Source organism: Mesoplodon bidens (assembly GCF_964165515.1).
Source record: "Mesoplodon bidens genome assembly, chromosome: X".
NCBI lineage: Eukaryota > Metazoa > Chordata > Mammalia > Artiodactyla > Ziphiidae > Mesoplodon > Mesoplodon bidens.
In genome coordinates, this window is record NC_138163.1 from 109,344,990 (window position 1) to 109,359,344 (window position 14,355).

Consider the following 14,355-nt stretch of genomic DNA (forward strand, 5'->3'; position numbering starts at 1 on the left):
CGGATGATGGTGTGCTCATTTATAGGAGACTCTCGCTCTGAATTCAATATATCCTCTTCATTTACTCTGAAAGCGGTGGTGTGCTCCACCTCAGAGAGGAATGAAGATCCAGTTACGGTACATCTGCCCTTCTGTGATCACAGAGCAACGGGTGGAGTGAATTTTTGCAAGAATGCCATTATTCAATCAATGAAAATAGACAAAAAGGATAACTCAGGACCAAGAAGAAAGGCTGTAGTAACTTGAAGGCAAGGCTGAGCCTCTTCTCCCGTGTATCCTCATATCTCCGAGTCCTGTAGCCATTTCCTCACTCTCTCCCCACACTCCTCCTCCCTGACCGGCTCCTCCGGGCACTAGGGTTCCCTGACCTAGGGAACTTCAGGAGAAATCGGTGGAGACGGTGGCCTTGAAACTGAGGATGCTGCTTTAATATCTTGGGAAATCTTCCAAGTGATTTGGTTATTATTTTTAGGCTTCCTTCTTTCCGAAGGCTTTATTGACAACATCTAGCTCATTCATATACAGAGTAGCAGGTTTTCCCCTCACAGAAAAGCACTGTTTTCTCTCTCCGTGGTAGGTAGGAGGAAAGATGTATCTTCAAAGCCCTGCTGGTTCCTCCAGTCCTCTGCCCTCAGTACAGAGATGGACTGGGGGCCTTACAGTCACAGTAGAGGTAGCAGGCTGGTCCCCAGCCAGAGGTCCCAGCGCAGCAAGGGTAAATACCAGTGAAATGGAGATCAGCTGCCTCTCAAATGCTCAAAATGCCTTGAGTATCTCATTTCATGTTGCTGGCAGAGTTAATTTCCCCATTAACATGTCAGCTGTGAAAATGTATTTTTAGCTTCTCGAGCAACTGCTTGTGGACAGCTTTCCTCATTTTAGAGTGACTTATCACTTCCAGTTATCAATTTGACATAGGAATTGAAATAAAATGTATCTCTGTGTGGAGTAAAGATGTGATGGTGAAACACAGAGTAATAGACAATAGTTTGACTGCTTTGGTGGATTAACACATGGCAACAAGGAGTTCCAGGTGTGATTCGGTAAAATGTGATACAAGTCGAGAGTGGTAAAGTTGACTACATTTTAATGTAGCTTGGAATGGCCACAATCTCCTGAGGAATTCATCTGAAAATTTAGCATTTTGGTTGTAAAAAAAATTAAATTATTAATCCAGTGGCTCTACATCTCTAAATATTTTCTGAATTTTAATAATTCGAGTGTCAAGATTGTGGCTATACATTTTTATTTTATTATCAATAAATTTAAAAGTTACAAAATGTTTCATTTTGTCACTTCATGGAATTTATAAGATATCCTTAGAGGTAAATTATTTTTCTTATTTTTAAATTATCATGCAGTAAAATTGACTTTTTGTTGTACAGGTCTATGAGTTTTAACACGTTTAGATTTGCGTAACTACCATCATAATCAGGGTTGAAAACAGTCCCATGCCCCCAGAAAACTTTTTCAAACAGCCTATCTGTAGTCAAATAGTTTCCCACCCAAACCCCTGACAATCATTGGTCTATTCTCCATCCTTAGTTTTGTCTTTTTCTGAATGCCATGTCACATACATATATATATATATATATATATATATATATACGGTTATATGCGATTATATATCATATATGCATACTATACATACATATATAATTACATATTGCATGTATATATAATCATACAATATATAACCTTTGAGACTGGCTTCTTTCACTCAGCACTTATCCAACCTGTTGTGTGCATCAACAGTTCTTCCATTTTATTGCTGAGTAGTAACTTGTTGTATGGATGTACCATACTTTGTTTATTCATCCTCCTATTGATGGACATTTGAATTGCTTCCATATTTTTTTTTTGCTATAACAAATGAAGCTGCTGTAATAGACTAAAAAACGACGCCTAATGATCCACACTCTTGTATAATCCACACATGTGTGGGAGAGACTTATGAATACAATGAGATATCAACTCTATGATTAGTTTATCTTATATGGCACAATTTAGTAAAGAAAAGGAGATTATTCTTAGCAGATATATTAGTCTGCTCAGGCTGCCATAACAGAATACCACTGACTTGGTGGGTTAAACAACAGAAATTTATTTTCTCACAGTTCTGGAGGCTGGAAATCTAAGATCAGTGTGCCACCAGGGTTGGTTTCTGTTGGGGCCTCCCTTCCTGGCTTGCAGATGGTTGCCATCTAGCTGTGTTCTCACATGGCCCTTTCCTCTGAGCACATGCTTTTCCAGCATCTCTTCCTTTTATAAGGACATCAGGCATATTGGATTAAGACTCCACCCTTATAAATCATTTAACCTTAGTTATCTCCTTAAAGGCCCTATCTTCAAATACAGCCACACTGAGAGTTAGGGCTTCACCATATGAATTTTGGGATGACACAAGTCAGTTCATACCTGTGGGTGTGACTTAATTGGTTGAACCCTTGAAAGGGATTATCTTGGAGAGGCAGGAGTGAGCAGTTGCTTGAAGCAAGATCTTAATTCCCTACCCAGGAACTGAACCTGGGTAGCTTGAATGAAAACCAGGAATCCTAGCCACCAGACCCCCTGGCTCTTGCCCCCAGTAAAAAATGCATTTCTCATGGAGGCAAAAACTGTAAAAAACAGGTACAAAGTTTATTATTAGAGACAGCACAAGTGGAAGAGCACACAGAGAAAGTTTGTTAAGACAGAAGCAAGGCAGAGATGCACACCTGTAGAGAAAGGGTGTGGGCGTCCTCCCTAATGAGGAGGAGCGCAGTAAAGAGGCGGTCAAGTCATTTATATAGGCCAGTTCTTCTGGGGCTTTGTTTACCTTCTGGCCAATCGTCTTGTTTTGTCCCCCCTGGCTAATTTGTTTTAGGACCCTCCCCCTACGTGTGCATGCACCTTACAGCCAAGATGGATCTCAATGCAAAGGCATCTGGGAGAAGCAAGACTCATTATGGCCTGGCATTGTCCCCGGACTTCTGACCCCCAAGGAGCCTTTCTGCACATGTGCAGTGTCTCCCTTGCCCCAGGGATGGGAAATATATGACCTCTTCATCCTTTGTACTCAAACAGGATCTAGCCCCTCTCTGTCCCTGCCATGACTGTTATCTTAAGGTGTCCACAGAAGACAAAGCCTGGCTATTTACCATTTCTGTTGTTACTTCCATTTCGGAGAGCAAACAGGAGGCTTGTTGTAAATATCTAACCTGAAGCCTACCTATCCCCTGTCTCAGGAAATGCAAACAGGAGTCTAGTTGTAAGTGTCCAGCCTGAAGCCCATCTTTATCTAGCCCGAAGAAATGTAAATAGGAAATAGGAGGCCAGTTGTAAATGTCTAGCCTGGAGCCCATCTATCTCCTGCCTCAGGATGGCACTCTTCCTGGTAAGAGATTCAAAAAGTGAGAGGGATTTGATACAAAGGAGCTTACCTATTGCTGGCTCTGAAGATGGAGGGTACACACAGCAAGTAATGTAGGCAGGCTTTAGGAGCTGAGAATTGCCATCTGCTGAGAGCCAGCAAGGAAACAGGGACCCAGGCCTAAACTGCAAGAAACTGAATTTCACCACAACCTCATAAGCTTAGAAGATGATGGAGCTCCAGATAAGAACATAGCCTGACTGACATCTTGATTTTAGCCTGATGTATGTGTGTGAGACTCTGAGCAGAGAACCCAGCCATGCTGTGTCTGGACTTCTGAACTACAGAAAGTGAGCTAATAAATGGATGTCATTTTAAGCTGCTAAGTTTGTGGTAACCTGTTATGCAGAAATCAAAAACTAATACATATTTATTTATTTTAACATCTTTATTGTAGTATAATTGCTTTACAATGGTGTTAGTTTCTGCTTTATAACAAAGTGAATCAGCTATACATATACATATATCCCCATATCCCTTCCCTCTTGCGTCTCCCTCCCTCCCACCCTCCCTATCCCACCCCTCTAGGTGGTCACAAAGCACCAAGCTGATCTCCCTGTGCTATGTGGCTGCTTCCCACTAGCTATCTATTCTACATTTGGTAGTGTATATATGTCCATGCCACTCTCTCACTTTGCCACAGCTTACACTTCCCCCTCCCCGAGTCCTCAAGTCCATTCTCTAGTAGGTCTGCATCTTTATTCCCGTCTTGGCCCTAGGTTCTTTGTGACCTTTTTTTTTTTTTTTTTAGATTCCATATATATGTGTTGGCATACGGTATTTGTTTTTCTCTTTCTGACTTACTTCACTCTGTATGACAGACTCTAGGTCCATCCACCTCACTACAAATAACTCAATTTTGTTTCTTTTTATGGCTGAGTAATATTCCATTGTATAACATATTTAGTTTATGTATTAACTAAACTTACCTGGAAATGATTTTTATGTCTATGCGTTTGCCAATACCACACTGCCTTGATTACTGTGGCCTTATAGTAGATCATAAAACTGGGCAATGTGAGTTCCCTAGCTTTGTTCTTCCTTTTCAGAATTGTTTTGGCTATTCTAGTAATTTTGCCTTTTTGTGTAAATTTCAGAATCAGTTTATAGATATCTTTTTTATAAAAGAAGCTTACTGAGACTTTCATTGAAATTGCATTAAATCTTTAGATCACATTAGGAAGAGCTGACATTTTAACTGTATTAAGTTTTCCAATCCATGAACACAGATTGTCTAATTATTTGTATCTTCTTTGGTTTCTTTCTTCAGTGTTTTGCAGTTTTCACACATAGACCCTGCACATATTTTGTTAGATTTATACCCAAGCACTTCAATTCTTTGGTGCTGTTTTTAAAAGTACAGATTTCTTAATTTAAAATTCAAATTATTTATTGGTGGTATACAGAAAAGCAGTTGACTACTGTACATTGATGTTGTTTCTGAGACCTTGCTAAATTTGCTTACAGTTCCAGGAGTTGTTTTGTTTTTAAGACCCTTTCATGTTTTCTATATAGACAATTACACCATCTGCAAATAGACATATTCTTATTTCTTTCTTTCCAAACTGTATACTTTTACTTCTTTTTCTTGCCTTATTGAATGAGCTGTGATTTACAGAACAATGTTGAATAGGAGTAGTGAAAAAGGATATCCCTGTCTTGTTTCTAATTTTTATTTTTTATCCATGGATTCCAAATTAAGCCAGAAATATTCTTCAGTAGTCTATTCTTCCCTGCTGATCAGCAAATATTCCTTGTCCTTTTTTTCATATATGAAGTGCCCATATATGAGTTGCTCTGTTTCTGTGTTCTCTTTCTATTCTATTTGGTCTATTTTCTATCCAAGCACCAATTCCACACATTCCTGATTACCGCAGCTTTATAATAAGCTACAAAATCTAGTCAGAAAATTTCTGCACCTTATTCTTCTCTAGAAGAGTCCTGACTTTCCTTACCACTTTTCTCTTTTATATAAATTTTAGAATCAACTTTCCATCTTTTCATATTTCACAAAAGTACTTTCAAGATTTTGACTGGGATTCCACTGACTCTATAAAACAACTTGAGTAGAATTGATATATTGACAATATTGAGTTTTTCTATTCAGGAAAATGTATGTCTCTCCATTTGTGGGTTTTCTTAAATTACCTTAAGGCTTTACTGTGGAAGTGAGGACCAGCCATACAATGTTGAATAACTGTGTACAGCATCCTTATCTCAAATGGAAATCTTTCAAAGTGTCACTCTTTAGCAGATTGAAGAATCTCTGCTCTACTCCTAGGCTGTTAACAAGTTTTCTTTTTCCCTTTTTAAAAATTTTATTGTGGAAAAAACACTTAACATGATATCTAGCCCTGAACAAAATTATAAGTGTACAATATTTTTTCCTTTTTTAAATTCTGCATGTATGTTAAATTTTATAGTGCTTTCTTTCATTAATTATATGTATTTTCCATCTTACAATACTGCAGTAACTTACATTAATTGACTTTCAATGGTAAATTAACTTGCTCCAGTATATTCATCTTTTTATACATTGAACATTCCACTTATGTTATTATTGTGTCTAGGATTTTTGCATCTATGTACATGAGTGAGGTTGGCCTTCTTGTACTTTTCTCCTCAGGTTTCTGTATCAGGGATCTGGTAACATGAAACTGAACTGGGAAGTCTTCCCTTGTCCTGTCCTTTGGAAAAGTGTGTATGAGATTAGAGTCATTTGTTCTTGAACATTTCAGAGCACTTCGTATGAAGCCATCTTTTGCTCATCATCCAGGCAGTGGTATTCCTTGCAGTTCCTGAGGGTGTATACAGAGTAGGCAGCTTTAACCTTAGTTTTCGGTTACCCTGCCCTTGTGGTATCAGATTTACAAAGGGAAGATTCCTACTTGTCTCCAGCCTCTGGGAGGCCTGCATTTCGCCCTTTGTATCCTAAACCAAGATTGTGAAAATTTAAAGTCAAATTCAGCAAATACCCTTAGGGCAAAACTGGCTTCTATGCTCAGGCTAATTATCTGGTTCCAGCCTTCACTTAAGTTTGGCCAGATCATTCTTTCTGTTTTATCAGCTAGGCAGTGTTTTCAAGAAGGTACTTCTAATATTTCATTTGGCAGTTTTGGTAGTTTTTGGCAAGAAGCTCAGTCTAAACACCTGACCAGCTCTGGTACGAAATTAGAAGTTAGATTTGAACATAGATTTCCATAAATTTAGTCAGTTTTTCCTTTCTAGAAAAGGAATTCATTTTGGATAAAGAATTTCAATTCACTTCAGTCCCTATTTTATGCCAGCCACAGTATTGGGATACAGATGGTACATTTATGAATAAGACCCTCAGAAAATTCCATTCCAACAAATGTAACAAACATTAAGGTCTAGCAAGAACTTCAATTCTTTCATATTACTTTTTAAAAGACTTCATTTTTTAGAGAAGTTTTAGGTTTACAATAAAATTGAGAGGAGGGTACATTGTGCAGAACATTCTCACCAGCAATTGCTGTTGTCAGGGTTCTGGATTTCGGCCATTCTAACAGGCATGTAGTGGTATCTCACTGTTGTTTTAATTTGCATTTCCCTGATGACATATGATATGGAACAGCTTTTCATATGCTTATTTGCCACCTGTATATCTTTGGTGAGGTATCTGTTAAGGTCTTTGGCCCATTTTTTAATCAGGTTGTTTGTTTTCTTACTGTTGAGTTTTAAGAGTTCTTTGTAATTTTGGATAACAGTCTTTATAATCAGATGTATCTTTTGCAAATATGTTCTCCTAGTCTGTGGCTTCTCTTCTAATTCTCTTGATATCTTCTTTCACAGAGCAGAGGTTGTTAATTTTAATGAAGTCCAGCTCATCAATTTATATTACTTTTTATTTAGATCTCATTTATATTTCCATTTCTCCATTTTATTTTTCATAATTGATTTGCTATAGGTAATTCCAACATCACCCCCTGCTCCTGGGTGCAAGACTCAGGCGAAGATTCACATTCCTGATTCAATGATTAGCTTAAATTGTGCTATCCCCACAGAAATATACAGAGGACACATTATAACCACAGAGAATGCAAGAGAATATGAGGAGCATGTTCACAGCAACACTGTGCAGAGCTGTCAGGAGTATGACAGTGTTCAGCCTAGTTTGAATCCTGGGTAATGAAGGTTTAGGAGTGTGAATGTTTCAGGGTGAACCCCCTGGTACAGTGTACTGTGAACACTGGAAGAAAGAGAGGTGGATGACTATAATGTACTTTTCAAGCTCCAAAACTGCAGGGGAAATCCACAGAGGTGGGATTTGGGGAAAACCAAAAATCACTCTTTGTAAAAAGGTTCTTTCTATACCAAATAAACAAGGCATTTAAAACATAAGCCTGTGTGGAACTGAGCTGAGTCCCCATAGGTTGGTGAATTCCTACTAACAACTGGGAGAGGGCAAATTCCTTTAGTTTCTCAAATTTTGTATCCTCAAACAGGCCAGATTTTATACTTTCCTACTGCTAAAACAAACTAGTCTGTATTGACTTGAAATAATCAGTCTTTTATAAGTTGTCATTTCCTCACAGTTCATGATTGAGCACATGTAAGTAATTTAAATATTAGTCTATAAAGATCTATCAATATATCATTTATTTTTGGCAACCGTTTATACAGAAGAATTTCAAAAACTGATTAAGAAATAGTTACATATTCTTATGGGGTATTTTTCTGGCTTTAAGCAAATAAAAGCTTATATCTGTAAAGTTTAAAAGGATTTTTCTTGTCTGTCAACTTCATATTCAACGAGGATTGGAAGCACAGGCACACATATCCATTTTATCAAGCTAGCTAATGTGAATACCTTAGTATTTTTGATTGGGAACTCATTTTGAAAGTCTTGCTTACATTTAAGAAAATAATAATCTAAAATCTGCAGTCTACTAACCAGAAACATAGGTGAGGTAAGCCTACCTGACATCTGGAAACTTTGCACAAAGGAAGTTATTTCTTAAAAGGAGGTATGCTTTTCAAAGCAGCTTCCGGCTTCAGAAGAAGCACTTACTGGGCGAGGGTAAATTGATCTAAGAACAGGTGGCGGTCCAAGTACTGGAGATCTAAGAACCGAGTAGCTAGGAAGGGGTGAAGAAACATTTCTCTTTCTAGCTCTCCTAAATTAGCACATTTTTTCCATAAGCAAATAAATAAATGTAAACTAAGACTCATTAAAGCCCCACTTCCTGAGCTTTTACTCTGTATTAGGCAAATTATCTACGTTAGTTCTAACCTTTACCACAACCAGGAAAAATAGACACTATTACTCCCATTTTACAGATACACAAACTGTTACAAACAGGTTGTCCAAGGTTATATAACCAGTAATGGTAAAACTAGAACCTGAAATCATTTCTTGCTGACTCCAAATCTTGAATTATTTCCACTGCACTGTTAGCTTAATGTTTAATGTTGTGATCAAAGAAAATGCATAGCTTCACTTGATAGATATTTCAAACTGCATATGAGAGCCCACAAGTAACCCTGTTTAGTACAGTTTTAAATAAACTGTATTTCTGATGTTTCCTCTTTCTCTGATATCTATACCTTTCAGTACTGAAAACTACTATCTGAAATTAAGTGCAGTTTAATCTTCTTTTTCACATTAAATATTGAAAGACTTAGGTCCTACTCAATGTACCTTTCTCTGAATTCTTTCCTTCTTGCTCTCTTCTGAACAGCCAGTTAGAAATAACTGCCTCAAAATGTCAAAGCAGAGAAGAAATAAAATATTTGACAGAAACTTCTTCTCACTGTAGTCATTTTATTGAAAGGTATAAATAACGTATTTGATCTTTCTCTATTCCGCAGAAGGAAGAAAAATGAGATAGAAAAGTATTCAGGAGGAACAGAACATAGAAAAGTGATGCAAAAGATATCGAGACAAAATATAATGACTTCCTCTTTAAAAGACCCCAGTGCTCACATATGGATGAGAGAATTTTGGCATTCCTGGTGATATGAGTTTATTGCTTATTTGGAAAATATTTTGAAGGGCATTTTTACCAAAAGGGAGAGATTTCTGGAATAGCAATTGTAAACAGACTTGATTAAACAAGAGAATGGACTTGATTAAGCGTGATGATGTATGTAAACATTTATGTTATCAAGTAAGGACCCAATTAACAAATATTCCTACTTCTTTCTCTCCTTCTTTATTTTTAAAAAATTATTTTCTCTAGAAGATCTGATCTTGTACAAAAAGTACTGTTTGGGCGTTAAACAAAATTTTTTTTCGTATCCTGATTCTATCTCCCCATAGCTTTACGATATAGGGTAAGATACTTAAATTCTCCAAGCCTCAGTTTCTTCATTTGAAAACTGGATCCACAGAGTTATTATGAGGCCTTCACATGACACGTATGTGTGGAAAATACATACCAAAATGTCTGTGACTGGATTACAATTATTCAATGGCACACATGTTAATAAGGAAATAGATTGCTCAGAAATTAATTTACCTCAAACCACCTATTTAGTCTCCGTGAGGTTGCAGCAAAGATTCAGGATCTCATGACAGACCTTGAACCAGCCAGGACTATCCAGCTAAGCCACTCAAATTCTTAGCCCACAGACACTGTGAGATAATAAATGTTTGTTGCTTTAAGTCAGTAAATTTTGGGGTAATTTGTTATACAGCAATATATAACTAATACAAATCTCTTAAAGGATGTTCATCATGTTTCAGAATGTAACTGACTACAATTTGTGGATATGTTCAAGTTACCAGTGAAAGAAAGGCCTAGATAATTAATGAAGTGATGTAGGTATGAGGAACGGGATGATAATTTGAGAATATAAATAAAACTGTCTTCAAGGATATAGATTAACCCCTATTGTTTGTATGTTTTATTTCAATAGCATTTCAAAATAAGGGTGTTCTTTCAGTAAAAGAAGTATCTTTTGACAAAAGATGCGGTTTATGTTACATGACTGATATTTTTGATGGTCAAAAGGAAGTGTCAAATCCCAGTAGTCAAAGAGCCAGGCACACATCTGCAGTCAAAGTCAGATTTATTTAGTAGGCTGTAGCAAATGAGGACATACCCCACATGAAACCTTGGGGCACCTCATAATGGTGATTTAAGAGGGGCTGTTTATAGGTGTGGACTTGTGCTTGATATTCCCAAGGGAGATCATGGACTCCTGTCTTGGATAGGGTCTTGTCGAGAAGAAGGAGCAGTTTAGCAATTAGATTCTCAGTAATCTTTTTTTTATGAGGTAGGGTAGTAATGCTGGCCTGGGGACATCACTGATAAGAAAGCAAAAATCACTTACAAAGAGGGGTCATTAGTCCTATTTTTAGTTGTGGTGGGTCCTTGTGTGTATAAACACTGTTTACTTGACTTTGTCCATGTCCCATTGGAGGCACTCTTTTACTAGCAGTGCTAATTTTCACTTTCTCAAAAGGACAGTGTGACACAACCATGAAGTGAGGAGTTTTAAGAGCCAGCCAGCATAGGTCCACTGGATTGGTGCATACTTTTACCTGACTTCTGATCAGCTAAAACAGTAAAGCAAGACAAGACCTTAGAAATCATTATTTATGGATGGGGAGACTGGAGCTTAGGGAAATGGTGATTAGCTCAAAATCACTCAGGTGGTTTGTACCAGAGGGAGGATTATAACCTAAATCTCCAACAATTCGCCCAGGACCCTTCACGTGAAATGAGTCCACCCTCATACTCACAGTGACTGAAGCATCAGGGTCAGATATGAAGTCTTGAAAGTGATCTGTTGCTGATCAGGGTTAAAATACTGCAGTGGTTGGTGCTCCATAACCATTTTCACACTGTAAAAATTTCAAACATACTGTCAAAATAAAATTCTCTCTTGAATTCCCTTCAATTCCCTCTCTCATCCCTACCACCATACAATTTTATTATGAGTTCATCCCATATGGATATAAATGTGCATTTGACTGTTATATAAATGTAATAATATAGTAGTACATATTGTTTTGCAATTTGCTTTCCCCCCGATTAATAACACATCTTGGAGATTGTTCCATATCAGTATTCATGAAGTCTGGAAACACAGACAGCATTATTATTTTACAGAGTGAAGATGTCCTTGATTATATTCTACATATTTTTCCACATCTCCAGGCTTTACGTATACTCTATAGACCTACCGTTTTTCTTATATTAAAATAGATAGCTAACCATTTAATTAAAACATTCACAAGTACTTTCATTCAAAAATTATCTTGAGGGCTTCCCTGGTGGCGCAGTGGTTGAGAGTCCGCCTGCTGATGCAGGGGACGCAGGTTCATGCCCCTGTCTGGGAAGATCCCACATGCCGCGGAGCGGCTAGGCCCGTGAGCCATGCCCCTGAGCCTGCGCATCCGGAGCCTGTGCTCCGCAACGGGAGAGGCCATAACAGTGAGAGGCCTGCATACCGCAAAAAAAAAAAAAAGTTATCTTGAGTTGTAAAGGTATGTGGATACATAACTAATGTGCTATGTATTATTCATGGGAATTGGTAGGCTATTTTTCCCATGGGTCATGAGAAAAATGAGAAAAAAAATAGTTTGAATAGTGCTTATCTTAGTCAGTTGGAACTGCTATAACAAAATACCATAGACTGGGTAGCTTATAAACAACAGAAATTTATTTCCCATAGTTCTGGAGGCTGGAAAGTCCAAGATCAGGGTGCCAGCATGGGTGGGTGGGGGAGGGCCCTCTTCCTGGATGTATCTCCTGGTTGTATCCTTACATGGTGGAATGAGTCAGAGACCTCTGTGGAGTCTCTTTTGTGAGGCACTACAAGATTAATACAATTAATTAGGCTCCACCTTCATGGCCTAATTACCTCTCAAAGGCCCTGCCTCCTAATACCAGCACATCTGGCATTAGCATTTCAACATATGAATTTTGGGGGAACAGAAACAGATCACAGCACTGCTATGTTATATCTTTCTGTCTTATATAAACTTATCTCTGCATCTCCAATTATTGATCTTAAAGGCACAGTCCACAAAATCCTAATCATAAAGAAATATGATAATAAAATATCAAGTAGCAGTTTGAGAAAGACACACAAAACATGATACCATAGTTTTGATTTCCAAAGGCTTAAGTGCTCCGCTATTGAACACAGCACCAGTGAGGGATTTTCCATTTGTCCCTTGGGAGCTTGTTATATCACTGCTGTGCTGTATTTGGGTGAAGCAGTTTAACCTAATCCATCTCACCGTGGAATTATTTTACAGTCCTCTAGGCTTATTTTATTGTATTTACATTCCTTTTCTGAACCTAGAAACAAGAGTAAAGCCAGCCAGCAGAACCAAGTCTCTAACTTTTGGAGTCCAGATTTTATGTTTTTATTTCATTTTTCTTCATCCACCTCATGTACTTCATGGTTATTAATCCAAAATACTTTGTCCTTCTACATGTTTCTTTATTTCTTACACAACGATGATTTCATAGAAAGAGATCTTTTATAAAGTATGTGGAATTAATTACATCATGGAATTTTAATACTTTCTTCTTCATTTGCTCCCGTATTTGCCTCTACATTATGCTTCATTATAAAGCAATTAAGCTTTAAAATGGATAAAATACAGAAGTAGATAGTGTAGCATTATGTCATTTAATTTAGGGTGTTTTAATGGCACATTAAACACAAGCAATTCACAATGACCATGATATACGTCAAGTAAAAAAATTGGAATAGGTACTTTTTTTGTAAATATAACCAATGAACTTCTAACCATAGCTACTTTTAATGTGTTCACTGTTCTAGAAAACTATAACATGGCAAATGTCATTGGAAACCTGCTCTATTAATAACAGCAAATCAGGGGTATTAGTTTCTCTTAGTTACTGAGATTAATATAAAAAGTCAAAAGTGCATACTACTCATATAGCTCTTTAATTAAACTGTCTATGATTACTGTGTCATAAAATGGCATGTTACATACTTTATTTAATTTGCCCATGCCACTTTATGTAAAGAAATTACCATTGTATTTGCTTTCACTAGGTAATCTCTATCCCCGGTTCCACATTTTTAAAAAAGTATTCTCTAGAGCAGCAAGTAGGTCACTGAATGTTGGGTTACAAAGGCTATGTGCCCATGCAGAAGTAGTCTATCTTAACTGACCATCAATTGCTTATAAACAGACCAGTAACTAACTGGTTAGTATCAAGCTGACTGAGTTGACTGGTTTCTCATAGAAAATGCATTGATTACAAAAATGATGAACTGACATACTGTAAACTAAGATAGAATTAATAGTTCACTGAATTTTAGAGACAGTAAGACCTTAGATCAAGGTTTCTCAGTCTCAGCACTCGCGATATTTTGCGCTGGATGATTTGTTGCTGTAGGGGCTGTCCAGGGCATTTCAGGTTATTTAGCAGTATCCCTGGCTTCTGCCCACTAGAAGTACCAGCAGCACTCCTCCTCAGTTGTGACTACCTCAAATGTCTCCAGATTTTACCAAATGTGTTCTGGGGGATGAAACTGCCTGCTTTTGAGATCCACTGCCTTAGAGAATATCTGATCCAATACACTCATTTATCAAAGGAGAAAACTGAAAGCCAGGTAGATAAAACCACTTGGCAAAGATAACTGAATTATATGAACAGTATTCTAACTGAATGATCATTTAACATTATTACAACCAATTCTATACTCATATTTTATAAAGCTCATGTAAAAAGCATATTTACTTAATTTGGGGGCTACTATCTAGACTGTGAATTTGAAATAAATCTCTCTCATAATGTAGGTTTAGCAGATGATATTCTCCCAAATAAACTAAGGTTTCAGATCCAAGTGTTTCTAAGGATTTACTCCCAGGAGAAACTATTCAGGGAGTGAAGGAGGCAGGACAGAAAAGGAGAAGAGGCCCAGAAAGAGTATAATTTTTGTTGAGGTCTTAGACTCACCCTAGTTCTATGGGGGCCCTGGAG

At 37.4% G+C, this 14,355-nt stretch overlaps 1 protein-coding gene across 1 annotated transcript in view; it reads right to left on the bottom strand.

Annotated features, from left to right (window-relative positions):
* The window catches only part of LOC308609441 (melanoma-associated antigen B16-like), a gene marked incomplete at its 3' end in the record, with an annotated part of 609,526 nt that overhangs the window by 582,386 nt on the left and 12,785 nt on the right, over positions 1 to 14,355 (bottom strand). Inside the window, exon 3 of the mRNA XM_081223109.1 lies at positions 11,124 to 11,225. The remainder of the gene's footprint in view (positions 1 to 11,123; positions 11,226 to 14,355) is intronic.